Raw genomic sequence first — 16017 nt, 5'->3', positions numbered from 1 at the left:
ATGCCTACATTTATAGTTTCTATTCCAAGAAGGAAGAAAAAAGTCATAGAGTAGGAAAAACAGTTGAAAGCAGAACTCCACCATAATCGCCCTTATTTGTCACATGTTTACTTTCAGGCTATTCAAAAGGCACCATACAGGAGGAACATACAGAAACGTGCTTTTTTTTCCAGAAACCATTTTGGTGGAAATGTGTTGATGGACACACGCCCTTCCTGGGACATGTGTCCTTCTCCCCTGTCATCCTGATGGGGATGATAAACAGGATTTTTTTTTAAAAAAAATCCCTTGAATCTAAAAAACTTGCACTTCATTGATGCCTCTTAGTAAATATTAATGACTGACTATGGAAATATTTTGCCTCCTGGTCAGTCTGAACACTCGTCTTCCTTTTTTCGGCCCAGGGCAGGAAGTTCTCCCCCGGACTATCATGAGTCTCAAATCTCAGGTCCACAGTTGTATGCGGTATGTGTTTTTTTGCCCAACTTTTATCAAAGAACAAAGTTCAAAGGACATCAGAATCTACAATTCAAACAGTCTCAGAGGAAGATAAAACAGGGCCAGTTTTAATGAGAGAGAACAATGGGGGAAAAAATTCCAATGAATAATGCTCCGTCTTTTTTCTAAGGCTCCTTGTGAAATAATGTGCGTATTCTCAGAATGTGTCTTTCTCTTTTCTCAACCCACTGAGACTTCCTTTTGTGTTGTTGTAGGATCTGAAGCCCTCTGCTGCTTTTCCCCCATCTTATTGCCACTTCATCTCTTAAGAACAGCTCACATTTTTTCCCCCTAGAAGCTTACAGAAAACTAGAGTATATGAGTTTTGTCTTGAGGTCTATTTGTGCCTTGTTTATCATTCATCTCATTCTGGGCCTTCTATTACTTAAAACTTTATGTTATATGCAAATTAAAAGATCATTCTAATAACTTAATAATAATATAGCCAGGATCCCTAAATTCTATTAATCACATCCTTTCTTTAGAGAAAAGAATTATTCATATCTTCACTCCCAGAAGAGGGATTATCCAAAATCCTACTGCTACTATCCAGTGCCTCATAAATTGAAGATTCCATTACTTTCTTGGGTGCTAAATATTCTTAGTTACAAGTAAACTTAGACTGACTCATTAAAAGTAAGTTATATATTTTATATATGTCTATTTTTTTAATGGAGAATTTTCCCCCAGTATCCAGGCTTTCTGTTCCTCCATACTTTAAAAGCACTGACATAATCACTAATTCTCTATAAACTCTACTTTCTATTTCTTTTATAGTTTTTGTCTAAAAATGTCTTTAAAAATATTTTTAAGAGCACATGGCTGAAGAAGTGGATTTAGATAGATCATCAGAAAGCTGAAAGGGGACGCTACTTTCTTCACTGTGTCCAGGTCAGTCACCTTCTTCCTCCTTCGACGTGTTCCCCATTCCTTGGCTACGCTATTTTCTTTCAGTCTTTTTAATCCCCTCATGTCTCCGTTTTCTCATCTCAGTCTGGACTCTGTAGACCTGCCCTTCAAAATCTTTCCGTTGTCTTTCCTCTGAACCCGCCCAGCAAAACTCCAGCTCTGGTCAGTCCCACCATCTGCCTTCCCTGACTTCTGCCTGGACTACTGAACCTGGCTGGTGCCAAGTCACAAAACAAAGGGATCAGAGCAGAACTTTCTGAACTCTGTACGTTAGAATCACCTAGGGAGCGTTCAGAAAAAATGCTCTGCCCAAAACAATCAAATCAGCATCTCGTGGGTTGGAAACTGGAAATAGTATTTATTAAATTTCCCCAGGTGATTCTATTAGAAGGCAAGGCTGAGAATCTGAAATTATACATCTACAGTTGCAGTCTCAGCTGGGTATTCATCTTAATTTTCCTTCTCCTCTGCCCTAAATCTAAATCTTTTGACTTCAGTTTTCTCCCTTCACTTCCTTAAAATAACGGTATTAGAAATAAATGCCTTTGGGAAGAAATTCCAGCTACTCCCTTGTCCCAATCCAGACCCCACCAGCCTACTTGCCTACATCTGTTTTCATCCCTGATCCTTACCTTTCAAATCAAAGAAAACAGGGAAATCTTTTTCAGTCTTACATAATCTCCCTGCCTGTGCCCTGGCTCCCATCCCCACACACCTCTCAGCATCCTTACTCCATCTATTTTTTCCATATTCTTCTAAATCATCCATCTCTCCTTATTGTTGAGTTTTTTTCCCATCAACATCTAAACATACTCAGATTTTTGCCACCTTTATAATACTGCCTCATCCATTCATTGTCCTCTTACTGTCCTCTTTTCTTTTTCAGCCAAACTTATTGAATGACAATTTCTAAGTTTTCCCCATTTCATCATGCTATGTTCACTTCTAAACCTACTGCAAACTTGGTTTCTAGCCTTAAATATGATTACACATTCTCCGAGTCAGTAATTAACTCTTGTTAAATCCAAAAGACTTGGTTCTGCTCAGTACTCAATTTTTTTACTTTCTTTTCACTTGGCTTCCTGACATATTTCCTTAATGGACTCTTCTGGTCTTGGGTCTCTCGTTTTCTCTCTCAACACAGTTTCCTTTTGTAGGTTAATTAAACCTCCTGGCTCCAATTATTGCTTACCTGCTGATGGCTCCCAAGTCACCAGTACATCCCACAACTCTCTCCTGACCTCCAGAAAAGCTCGATGTGGAGACCTCAAAAGGACTTCAAATTCTTAGCTAAAGTGGATTCTGTCCTCTTTACCAAAGTCAACTCTTTCATTGTTACCAGTCTTAGTGAACAGCTGGCCAGTGTCTAGCCGCAAAAGCTGGAAATGGAGTCTTATAATTCCGCTTCCTCGATATCCCTAGAATCTGATCCTGGTGCTTCATGTCCCACTGTCACAGTGTAGGCTCTTCTCATTTCTTGCCTAGATTACAGGTAGAGCATCATGGCAGACTTCCTACTTCCAGTTTGGCTCCTATCTAATTGTTTTTCCATACTCCTCATTTCCTATTCCTCTTCCCCTGTACTTGAAGATGTTCTTTTGGGTTTTACTGGGCAGAAATTACGAGAGAGTGAAAAACTAAAGGATACCCAGAGAGTTTTAAATGCTGATCCATAGGTCTTGTCTAAATTGCAAAAGGAATGGAAACAAAAAGTCAAAGATGTAATGGAGGAACAGAGAAGGTCACCGCACTGGAGATCCTGAAGCTGAGGAACCAGCAGAAGAGTGAATGAGCTGGTCAGGAGAGGAACTAATGAGTCCTTTCCTTTCACTTTTTAGATAGACTGAATTCTGCCTTTCACTAAAGCATCCCTAGATAGAGTTTTTAAAACATTCCAACACAAACCTGCAAAGGAAGTAGATAATGCAGTCTGCGGAGAGTGGGCTTGGTGGAAACTGGGTCGGTGCTTATGGTATGAGAGCCAGGACCAACGGGAGGAAACCGGACCCTTTCTTACTACTCTGTGTCAAGCACAGATTAAACACACACACACACAAACCCGCACTGTTTTCCAAACTATAGCTTTATATTCCTCACATGAATATATTTATAGAGAGACAATCCTTACACTTTCAAGAGCATTTGCCTTTCAAAAAAATCTTAGGTAGATAAAAAAGTGATTAGAGTCCTGAATCTTTGTAGCTGAGTGAAGTGGTTAAAAACTCACGTCAACTAGAGAAAAAGTTGAAAATCCCAGCTTATGTGCAAAATGCCTCCAGTTTGAGGTTGGCTAAGCTTCAGCTTCATCTCCCACCCCAGGTGCCTTTACTACCTACAGTCCAATGAGACTCAATTATTTTTAATTCCACAAACATTGTGTTGTTTTCTTGTTCACTTGGTGCCTTTGACTTTGCTGTTCTCTTTGCTTTAAGTGCCCTTCCGTCTCAACCTGCTGTCGAGCCTGCTGTGCCAGGGAAGTGTAAGGAACATAGTAAATTCTGAAGGGAATGCTCTGGAAATACAAGACAAGGATTCAGGGAGAAAACCTGCATGAAGAAAGGTGCCACTTGTAATCAGTGTTATGACTGTTCTGTTTTATCAGAGAACAGATTCAGTTTTAATTAAAAAGAAACAGTGAGACTACCTGGAGGTATTTTTAGAGCCTTGGACCGGCAGGTGTTATTCAGTTACTGGGAAAGTCCAGAGCTGTGACTGGGTGGGAGCTAAGGGCGGGTGGGATGCTGTGCTGTGGGGGTCGTTCGGGCACGCTGGCAAGGTCTCATGGGGCTGGGGTGGGTCTGCAGTTCTCCCGATACATTACACTGGGCTCACCCTCCTTGAGTCCCAGCTCTTTTCAGGAGCCCAGGTTCCATCACCAGTTAATGTCTATCACTCTCACCATCTAAATAGAAATTTTACTTCCTATATTCTGACCTTGCTATTGAATTTCCCACCTTCTACGAAAATTGCAGATACACATGGAATATCACCTGTTGCAAAATCCTAGTTACTAATATATAGTCCTAGGTAAAGAGATGTGGAATTGCTGGGTCATTGGGTTTATATATAAGTCTAAACAGTTTTTATTTTTATTTTTTTAATTATGTTGGGGGGACAGAAGGTAATTAGGTTTGTTTGTTTGTATGTTTGTTTGTTTTAATGGATGGACTGGGGACTGAACCCAGGACCTCGTGCATGCTAAGCATGCACTCTACCACTGAGCTATACCTTTTCCTCCACAAACAGTTTTTAAAAGTTGTACCACCTACAGCTTATGACAGCTTCAACTACATCTTCATCAACCCCCATTGTATCTGCCTGAAAAATAACCTTTGGTATTTCCATTAATGCTCATCTGCTAATAATGAATTACCTTGTTTTTGTTTAACTAAAAATGTTTTTTATTTCATTTCCTTTTTAAAAAATTGTCTGAGGGTAAACTTACACACACACTTTAAAATATATAGATCTTTAGTGAACAGCTTGATAAGTTTTCACAAATGTGTACACCCATGTAGCCAGCCTCCCAGTTAGGATCTACAGCACGGACATCACACGGCAAAGTGTCTTCAGGGCTCTTCCCAGTCTACCTTGCCCACCTCCATAGCTCAGAGAAACTACCATTTGGATTTCTATAACCACAGATACCATTCAAAAAATGGAATAACAGTATGTACTCTTCTGTGTCTGGCTTTCTTGCTCAGCATGCTACTTTGAGATTTATCTATATTGTCACATATATCAGTGATCTGTTCCTTTTTATTGCTGAATACCAGCAGTACCACTGTGTGAATATATCACAATTTACTTATTCATTCTCCTGTCGATGGACATTTGGATCGTTTCCAATTTCGCTGCTATTGTGAATAAAAATGCAATGCATATTTTTGTGCAAGTCTTTGGATGGGTACATGTTTTCATTACTTTAGGATAAATCACTAGAAGTGAAAATTGCTGGTTCATAAGATAGATGTATGTTCAATTCAATAAAAGTAAATGTTAATAATTTTCTCAAGTGGCCGTACTGTTTTATATCCCCACTCATACTGCATGAGAGCACGTGTTGCTTTGCGTCCTCTTCAGCAACTGAAATTTGTAGTTAATTTAAATTTAGCAATTTTAATGGGTATGTACTGGTAATCACTGTGGTTTTACTCTGCATTTCCATGACTAAGGATGTTGAGTGTATTTTATGGGTTCATCGACCATTTGTACACCCTCTTTTTGTGAAGGGTCTATTTTAATATTGCTCTCATTTTTAATGAGTTGCTTGCTTTTTGTTATTGACTTGTGAAAGGTTTTTAATATAGTCTTGATACGAATTCTTTGTGTCATCTGTCTATTTTGAATATTTCTCTCCATCTGTGCCTTGCCTTTTCATCTTAACAATATCTTTTAATGAACAAATTTTTTTTAAATTTTGATTAAATCTGGTCTCTCAAGTATTTCATTCATTGTTAGTGATGTTTATATTCTAAGTAATCTGTCTACTTCAGTGTAGCAAAGATAATCTCCAGGTAGCAAAGAGCTTTATATTTTAAGCTTTTCTATTTAGGTCTATAATCCATCTTCAGTTGAGATTTCTGTATACTGTGAAATATAGGTCAAGGTTCAATGTTTTTTTTTTTCCATAAAGATATCCAGTTGGAACAATAAGATTGATGATAAGATTTTTCTTTCCACACTAAATAACAATGAAACCTTTGTCAAAAAAATTGACTCTGTGAGAAGCTATTACTGTACTTTCCTTTAGGTCCCTTTGGTCTATTTATCTGTCCTTAAACCAGGACCACACTGTCTCATTTATAGTCCCTTTATATTAATCACAAAATAAGGTAATGTGAGTATTCAAACACTGTTTCACTTTTTCAAGATTTGACTATTCTAAGACCTTTACATTTCCATATAAATGGTATTATCAAGAAGTAGCATACACAAGTTAATTGCCTTTATAGTCTCTAAATTTCACATTCCTGTCTACGATTGTTTTGAATTAACCTTAAATATGGTGCAAAGTAAGGATCAAAGTTTCTTTTTTCTTTTTCTTTTTTCCTTATGGATGATTAATTGTTGCTGCATCACATGTTGAAAGACTACCCTTTCTCCATTAAATTGCCTTCCCACTCGGTCAAAAATTAATTAATCGAGGGACACTAGTAATGTAGAGGACTAGTAAGCTTCAGGTCCTCCTTCCCCCAGAGAAAGTTACAAAGTTAACAACAATATATGAACCATAATACCTCTATGAGAACTCTGGAGACCATTGAGAAGCGACAGCATGCAGGCTATTGTAAACCAAGAATGGATTCCAGCACAAAGGGGAAACTTGGTGGCATCTGGCATGGCTATTCATTCCCTTCCCCTTTATGCAGCTTTGCCTGGAGCAAGTGGGAGGAAACCCTCTTTATCAGGGCTTCAGTCTCAGGATTGAGAACAAAAGAGTGGATGTCAGTCTAACATTCTGTCTTCTCTGGAGGCTTCCCAGACACCTAGTTTCTGTCTTACCTGACTAGGGCTAGGGAAACACTGAGTCAATCAAGGAACAAAATAAAATTCAAAAAACTAACTCTGAAGAAACACAGATCTATGAGCTGCCCGACACATATTTAAAATAACTGTAAAGAGCATGAAGATGCCCAATGAAAACAATCCTGGGAGAAATTTTAAAAGACACAAATAAATGGAAAGGCATTCCATGTTCATGGATTGGAAGACTCAGTATTGATAAAGGTGCCCTTATTACCCAAAGCAATCTATGGAATCAACTCAATTCCTATCAAAATCCCAATGGCATTTTTTGCGGAAATAAATAAATTTATCCAGAAGCTAATATTGCATCTCAAGAGACTGCAAATAGCCAAAACAATTTCGAAAAAGAATAATGTTGGCAGAATCACACTTGATATCAAAACATATGACAAAGCTACAGTAATCAAAATGATGTGATACTGGCATGTATATAGACAAATAGACCTATGAAATAGAATAAACATTGGTAATAAAATATGAATTACCTGAATACCAGCACTGCTGATGCCAACAGTCCATAGTCAATCTGATAACCAAGATGGCTACTTAGAGCCTAACGGGCCGGATATGCTGGACAAAGAGATGATTCACGCCCTAGGGAGATGGAGCTGGATGTCAGGAGACTTCATCACACTGCTCTGAATGGCATACAATTTTAAAGTTATGAATCGTTTATTTCTGGAATTTTCCATTTAATATTTTCAGACCGTGATTGACAACAAGTAAGCAAAACTGAGGGAAGGGAAACTATGGTTAAAGGGGGACTTTATAATCCCAAAAGCCTTCATTTCATAAAACTGGGGCTATGCACTTGGGGCAGAACCAAGTTACAGGCAGAGTCTCTAAGGACATCACCAGGATCTAGGATCAGGCTGATGAAGAAGTTGCTGTGGCTATTCTGTCCTTTGGTAGCCATTACACTCACCTAGCAAATCAAGATTAGTTGGCTTTTAATCTCTTCTCCATTAAGTACTTCTGGTGGAATGTGAACAAATAGTCAGATGATCAAATCAGTGCATCTAGAAATGCAAAGTGAAGAGTCACGTTCATTTATCAAAGTTTAAGTAACTTACAGTTGGCTGTAGCTCAAAAGTATAACCCAAGAAAAGATGTTAATTTCTCATAGCTTTCAGTGAAAGAATTTCCTCCTTTGAAAATATAATTCACACTGTCGTGCAGTGATGACCTTTCCTGGATTTCCTATAGCAATTCCCAAAGCAACAAGCTCTCCTACTTTCAAGATATGTGTGCTAATTTGTTTTTTTCAGATAATATGGCCACCATACTTTTTGGCATTTTTCCATATTTCTTATATCTAAATTGCTTCCTGCTACTGTCCACCAAGTAAATTGCCCTTTCTCTTCATTTTCCTTCAGATTCACTTTATTTATATATACAGACTCACTTCATTTATAATATATATTTATTCATAGACTCCAGATTACTTTATCTCAAGATAACTTTAACCGGCATTTATTGAGCACTTAATCTGTGCCACACTTCATACTTGGTTTGTACACACTTCATGTCAGTGTAAAGGCTCATGAACATCTCTGAGATAGGTTCGTTAATCCCTTTAACAAATGAAAAATTTGGGAGAAAGGGTCTTGAGTAATATTCCTAAAGCTACATATCTAATGAATGACCAAACTGAGACCAAAAGTCGGGTCGGTCTGACTTCAGAATCTGCAGTTGTAACCACAAAGTGATGCTATCTCATTCATGTGGATTTAATTAATTTTTTATTTAGCCTTACTCATTTTGTACCCCAGGTCCCATTTAAACTACATTCTATGTGTCCTTTGCTCTGAATATTTCCATTGCATCAGGATTTAATATTTCATTTTCAAAACTCTATAGCTTCTTTTCCCTTATTTTATTTCTTCTATTACTTGGCCCTTTAAAGAAAAGAGACTTTTCTACACTTTTATCTTTGCCTGGTGCTATTTTACAACAAGGCTCAGAACTCCAGGAAGTTCTGTGGGAGTTCAGAGAAACCAGAGTTTCCACACCACGGTGGATACTTTCTGCAAGCCCCAGAATCCTCCAGAATTCTCCAGAATGGTGAGTTTTCTTAGGTGCTCCTCCAGATAAGACATCCAGACTAGCTCAGTAGGAAATGGAGCCTTTAGACAAATCTGTTTGGAACATAGTGGCAGGCCTTGGTATATCCATTGATTCCTCTAGAACCTTGAGGAGTTAACTCCTCTCATATGTATCTTTTACTTGGGAGCAAAAGACAGTGGATTCTCGAGGACATAACTGGCCTGGGACAATCTGTTCAAAACTTTTCTGGACTGCGTGCCAACTTGTGCGCAATCCAGTGCAAGCCCTGCGTCCACCGAAGGGGAATCACTAAGCCTGGAAGAGCCAGGAGGAGATGTGAATTCTTGGCTATTTTTAAGAACAGCTGACTAAACCGCAGGCAATTCCCTTCGGCTCCCTGGGATTCAGAACCCTATTTTCAAAAAGTAGAAAAATGTTGACAATTCAATGATTTCACATTATAATGCAATCCAGTCTAGTAGAGACAAGCATTGTGGGATGTCAGTGATGGTGACGCTAAGCCATGTTATCTTTAGAAAAATATTGCCGTATAACCGGCCCAAAAATCAGCTAACTGTGACGTTTGTCAGTCCTGGAGAGGCCGTTGTGTATGTGGACTCAGACCACCTACCGTTCGAGTCACAGGGCAGCTTTGATTTGTTTTGTTGCAGACAAATTCCTGTAGCCAGATTGGCTATTAGCCAAGGAGGCACTGGCTGGTGCCTGCTGGACACAAAACTCTTGTCTTTTTGATGAGAAAGGGAGTACTCTGTATCTTGCTCTCCCCGCTGTTGTACTGACAAGGGTCAGGGGGGACAGACAGCTTGTGGGCTGAGCGCTGCAGACGGCTGTCCTCCAACGCAAGCTCCTTCCCTTTCTCCGCCAAGCAGACCTCCCTAGGGACACTGCCGGGCCATCCAAGGTTTAGCTCTCCTGACATGGGACTGGAAACTGGACAAGAAGTGGAAATGCACTGTGACTTCCTCTGTCCTCTTCTGCTCCTTGAGCCAAATAGCAAATCAAGCTTTGGTTTCAGGGGGAGAAAAAAATAATAAGACTGAAAGAAAGAGGAGGTGTTAGTGTTTTTTCACCTCGTTTCCCTACCCCGCTCACTTTTGGTCACTACCTTAGTTACATGAAACATCTGTTTCCAGGTAGCCTGACAGATCTTGGGAATAGCATCTCAGAATTCTGTCTCTTTTGGGCCCTTCTGAAATGTTCTCAGAGAGTAATGTCTTGTGTTTTTTTTTTTTTCAACAAAATGTTTCTCCTTTCTAATCCAATTCTCCCCTTTGTTTGCTATTGGAACCAGGGACAATGATAATTTCGCTGGAAACTGAATCAGTTGCGAAGCACGGGGAAGGACTATGGTTTAAAACCTCAGGTTGGGTTTCTTGGAATTCTGGGCCAAGACCCTTTCCCAGTTGCTCACAGGAAGTTTCAACTGATGTCACTGGCAATTGTACGTGTGTACGTCTGTGTGTAATTTAGGTCACAGTGGGGCCTTAAGGACCCAGAAAAAGACTCGTTTCAGATCTAGTGACTACCACACTCTTTATGCCCAGCTAATATTTGGGTCTACGTGATGCTGGTGAACCAGGAAACAATTACTATCTTTCTCTTGAGATCACCATCCCAAAGCCGCGCCCTACTGGGGGAAACCAGAGAAATTTCTGTTTACAACTTCAATATTTTACAGGCATAGATCTTTCCCAAATACTCTTTCCCATGTTCAGGATGTATATTTAGATCATCAGTTAATATAACTCAGAGGAAATTATTTATTTATTCCTTGAAATTTTCTTACTTCAAATTTTAAGGGAAAATGATTGAAACTAAAAGGGTAAAAAAAAAACTTAGCTTATAATAAAAACAGTTCTTGATGTGTTAAAACATAAAGAATAGAGAAAGAAAGACAAACCATGTTCAGTGAGCTCAATTTCATAGATTCTTCCAGTGATTTGGTAGAGGAGCCTTATGTTGGGAATTCATGCATGCAGTTTGGCAAAAATTCACAGGCAACCTTGCAACCAAGTAGCAAACCACCCTTTAATTCATTTCCTTTCATTTAGCCAAGTTCACAATTCATCTCGCTGAAGCTGGTATTTAATGACAGGAGAATAGATGAAGTTCCATATTTTCCTAACTTCTCCCAAGACCCTTTTTATAACCTGTCCTCTTCTTTGTCTTCTTCCAACACAACTGGGCTAAATTGTGCAAGTAATATTTTCAAGGATGTGATGAGAGACTAAGTTCTCAAGGAGTACAAGTTAATATATTCTGTCTCCATCCTTTACCTTACTTCTTTTTTTTTCCTTCTTATTTGTCTTCCTTGGACAAATTCAATCTATTTGTCTTTCTTCTAGGCTCTCCCTTGAATTCCTATACCATGTCTGGCAGGCTCCCTAATGGCTGTCCTCTTTCCATCCAGACAAGATACGGAATCACTCCAAAGCTGTGGCCCTAATGTCTTTCTAAGCCCCCAAGTGCGCTGTGAAGCACAGGGCGGACCCTGCACATTCTGTGATTGTGCTTGCTGGATGAAAAGCTCCCACTTGACAATATTGGATCCTCAGCTTTCCATAAGTCTGCCTCAGTCACCCTTTTTAAGCTACTCTTTATTCTCATACACTCCCAAAATAAAAAAAAAAAAAATCCCCAAATCCTGAGCCCCTTCATAGTTCTAAATCAGCCGTAAAACCCAGCTTTCTGACTTCTGTTTCTACTGTGGCGTTATTGGCTCTTGTTCTGATTTAAAACTCTGGTTTGCTTCCAATTCTTAATGAAAATTAAGCCCTGTTTTTCACTTTCTTACAGATTAGTGGGGTTTTTTGTTTTGGGGCTTTTTTTTTTGTAGCCTATACTCCATTCAGTCTTGCAGGGTTTTTTGTTTTGTTTTGTTTTGTTTTGTCTTTGAAAAATAATTTCCTTGCTCCCTCTGGCCCACCAGCTCCCCTGCTCCCAACACACCTGAAGTGGAGAACTTGCTCACTGGATGCTGCCTCAGCAGACTGTCCCCTGGGTTCTCTCTCTCCTTTTAGAAGCTCTTGATGCCTCCTCTGTTACCTCAGTAACTGCTCACTCTTCATAAGTGGAGGTGAAACCCGGAGGGGAACATAAGGAGTTTCCAGTGTCTGGCCAAGGTTCCTTCTCCAGCAATAGTGATCTTCCAGGTATTTCCAACTTCATCTCAGAAGGCAGCAGTGCATCAGTCCTGGGCTGAGGAGAAGACACACTCCAGGGATTCCCGTCTGCTTTGTTCGCAGCACCCGGAACAGTGCCTGGTATAGCCTAGGGTTTCAATAGGGATTCTGTGAATGAATGAATGAGATATCCATGAATTAGGCATCCATTTAGGAGAATTGTTTTTAGTTCAAAAGAAAGCTTAGCAATTTTAGGTCAAAAGCCATTTTCATGCTGCCATAGATGACACTGTAAGCATTTAAAGTGTTCTCATTTTCATCACTAACTGAGATTATATAAAAACCAACCAATAATCATGCAAACGATGGATCTGGGCTCAGCCAGGTGAGGAACAGAAGAACCATCTGGAAGAACCATCCTGATGGCTGCCCCAAAAGAATCCCAAGTCCTATTTAAATATGTATCAGTTGGCGACAACAATGCTAGTAAAACCGTCTTTTCAAAGTGTTCTTTGACTAGTGAGTTTGAGAAATAAGGATGTGATCATTTTGATTGTTGAGGTCGATCAGCCTGTGTTTCATACCAGCGATACACTTTTTAAATTCAATGCATTAGACATACGTTTGGTAGCCTGAGAAATGGCTATTACAGCCAAGCCCAGTGTGACATAATGTTTGATGGGACGTCGAGAGTTACAAATGTGCACCTAAGAGCACAGAGATGTAGTGGGAGTGTGTGGAAACACCCCTGTCTTATTGCTTGGCAACAGAGTGGACATTAAGGGCTCGGAAATGAAGGGAAAAATCCATCATCTTCCAATGAAAGAGGAATCTTTAGTAATACAAGACTTCCACCAGAAGTAACTATAACTTTGAGAAGCCTGTCCGTTGGCTTGCTGGGGAACCAACCGGCCATCCTGACTTAGAGTCTGTTGCTATGCATGCTCTCATCCCAGCCGTTAGAGTCATGGACCCGGTTTTGGAAGTTCAACATGAGCACAGCTTAGCGGCTGCTCAGACAACCATTCTCCCAGAGAGCCCGATACCCTGTGAGAAAACGAAGCTGAAGTCTGAGGTCTCGTTTTAGAGGCAACTGCCTTGTGATGTCCAGGACGCAGTATGTTTTCTACTTTGTGACACAGCTAACTGGGTATACGCTTCATCTTTGGGATGCTAAATGAGATGAATGTGCTTTGAAATGAACGTGACAGTTTAAAAACTACCTTAATATTTTACTTGCTATTTGGACCCCAGTTGTTTCTTTTGGGAGTTTCAAAAATAGGACCACTTATAGTCACAGCACGGAGACATATATGGGTGAATAAACTATCATTGGGGAAAACCCCCTGAATATCCAATGGGTTAACAAATTACTTAATCATGTTGTCACAACTGAGTTAATATTTTACAGTACTCAAAACAGTGAGTATTAAAAATTTTAAATACCATGAGAAAATGCTTATGCTAAACTATTAATTAAGACACAAATTGAATATGCCTATAGTCAAAGTTGTAGTTCAAGAATAAGAAATAAATAAGCCTCATGGGACATACATTTTAAAAGTTAACATGATGGGATTAGGGTTTGCTTTCTTCTTTTTCTTTTTCAACATATTTTTAAATTTTGATAATAAATACATGTTAGGAAGGAAAACATACTTTTATTTCAACTGGCAGAAAATAACTCATTAAACACGTAAAAATGCCCTTGCTGATTAAAAAAAGAAACAATTCAAAATAGGGTATCAGCATCAGATTGATGGGAAATGTTTGCAAGTGCAAAAAGCTGAGTATCATTGATCTCCATTATGAAAAGCAATTCACAGTCAGATGACACACACATTGCTTTATAATGATTCTATGGCAAAAAGAATCCAAAATATGTTGTCCGGTAATGCAATCATCACAATCATGAAAAATCGTTCATACACTTTATCGCTTTGTTTCTCTCATAGGAGCCAGTAATTTCTGTGTCTTTTGGCCAAAGCTGGGTAAACTAATTAATAATTTCAGTGGGTCTGTGTACTCCTCTCACCACATACCTCCCCACCAAATAGTTCCCTGGTCTGAATTAAAGCAATTATTCTATTGGAAAAGTAGTTCCAATGGCTTGGCTCACTGGCCCTGGCCTGATTATTGTGATTATAAGCTATTAGCTGAAATCAATGCTATTGGCCACATGCTGGCTTTGTTATACGGTGTCCAAATTTTTTTTGCCTTCTATTTGCACCTACTTTTAAAAGGCAAAAGAAAAGGATAAATGATTCTAGTTTGTATTTTTAAGCTAACTAAATATATAATTTTCCACAAAGTTTCCTCCATTACACAATTTTTTTTAAAAAAATCTCTATCCTTGTTTCTTATTCTTTATTGTTCCTTCCATTCACTCATTTATCCTGCAGGCATTTTTTTGTTCCAGAATAGATTTAGCTTTCCAAAAAAAAAAAAATTGCAAAGATGATGCCGAGAATTCCCATATAGGCCACAGCCAGTTTTCTTTATTATTTAGTATTATTTCTCTATTCTTTAGTATGGTACATTGTTAGTTCCAGTTAATGAACTAATATGGATTCATTACTATTAACTAAAGTCCATATTTATTCATACGAACTCAGTCTCCCCCTTATATCCTTTTCTGCTCCAGGATCTCATCCAAGATGCTACAGTACATTTCACTGTCACGTCTCCTTAGACCCCTCTTGGCTGTGACAATTTCTCAGACTTGTCTTGTGTTTGATGATCCTGAGAGTTTTGAGGAGTACTAATCAGGTATTTTGTAGAATTTTCTTCTACTGAGATTTGTCTGAGGTTTGTCTTATAATGGGACTGGAGCTACATGTTTGGGGAAGAAGAGCACAGAGGTTAAGTGCTATTCTCGTCACCTCGTCTCAAGGGCACAGATGAACACCTAACTTACCACTGCTGATGTCGACCTTGGTCACCTGGCTGAGGCAGCTTCGCCTGGTTTCTCCTCTGCAAAGTTACTTTCCCCCTCTTCCATTCCACACTGTCCTCTTTGGAAAGAAGCCACCCTCCGGAGATCACACATGTTGAATTGTATAAGCTTTTTGTTGTATATTTTGGATATTAACCCCTTATCAGATACATCATTTGCAAATACCTTCTCCCATTCAGTAGGCTGCCTTTTTGTTTGATTGATGGTTTCCTTTGCTGTGCAAAAGGATTTCAGTTTGATTAGGTCTCATTTATTTATTTTTGGTTTTGTTTCCCTTACCTGAGGAGAGAGACCCAAAGAGATATTGCTGAAGCCTATGTCAAAGGTGTATTGCCCATGTTTTCTTCTAGGAAATGGTTTTATGGTTTCAGGTCTTACATTTAGGTCTTGAATCCACTTTGAGTTTGTTATTGCATATGGTGTGAGAAAATGTTCTAATTTCCTTCTTTGACACGTAGCTGCCCCGTTTTCCCAGCACCACTTATTTGAGACACTGTCTTTTCCCCACTGTATAGTCTTGCCTCCGTTGTAGATTAGTTGGAGAGTCAGGACTTTCCCCATCATCCTTCAGCAATGAGACCGCCCCCGCCACGGTGTCAGTGGAGACACTGCAAAGAGCAGACACTGCTCAGCAGTAACAAGGACCCTACCGCCCCCCAACTTAGGTGCAACAGGGTTGAATGGGAACCTGGACTTTTCCCTTTTTTCAAAGAGATTGTATAGTTTTGCCATTATATAATGAGAAAAATAGAGAAAAGAATACTTTCCAATTCATTTTATGAAGCTAGTATTACCCTGCTACCAAAATTTATATTATAAATTGGTAAGATGTAAAACTCTATATATTAAACTGGAAAAAAACTTAAAAATTACAAAAACACTTGGGATAAATAACAGTATACAAAGAGCAAACTATAGAGTCCAGTATCTCTCATG

The 16017-nt window shown here is 39.1% G+C and overlaps 1 long non-coding RNA gene across 1 annotated transcript in view; it reads right to left on the bottom strand.

Annotated features, from left to right (window-relative positions):
- The window catches only part of LOC140689456 (uncharacterized), a 51951-nt gene that overhangs the window by 23864 nt on the left and 12070 nt on the right, over window positions 1-16017 (bottom strand). The window contains exons 4-6 of the long non-coding RNA XR_012064426.1: window positions 11953-12293; window positions 7862-7955; window positions 7422-7530 (exon numbers count right to left, since the gene is read on the bottom strand). This is a non-coding gene — a long non-coding RNA (uncharacterized lncRNA). The remainder of the gene's footprint in view (window positions 1-7421; window positions 7531-7861; window positions 7956-11952; window positions 12294-16017) is intronic.

This window comes from Vicugna pacos, chromosome 26 (genome assembly GCF_048564905.1).
Source record: "Vicugna pacos chromosome 26, VicPac4, whole genome shotgun sequence".
Classification (NCBI taxonomy): Eukaryota; Metazoa; Chordata; class Mammalia; order Artiodactyla; family Camelidae; genus Vicugna; species Vicugna pacos.
The sequence above is the reverse complement of the archived record's forward strand: the minus strand, read 5'-3'. Positions and strand labels throughout refer to the sequence as shown.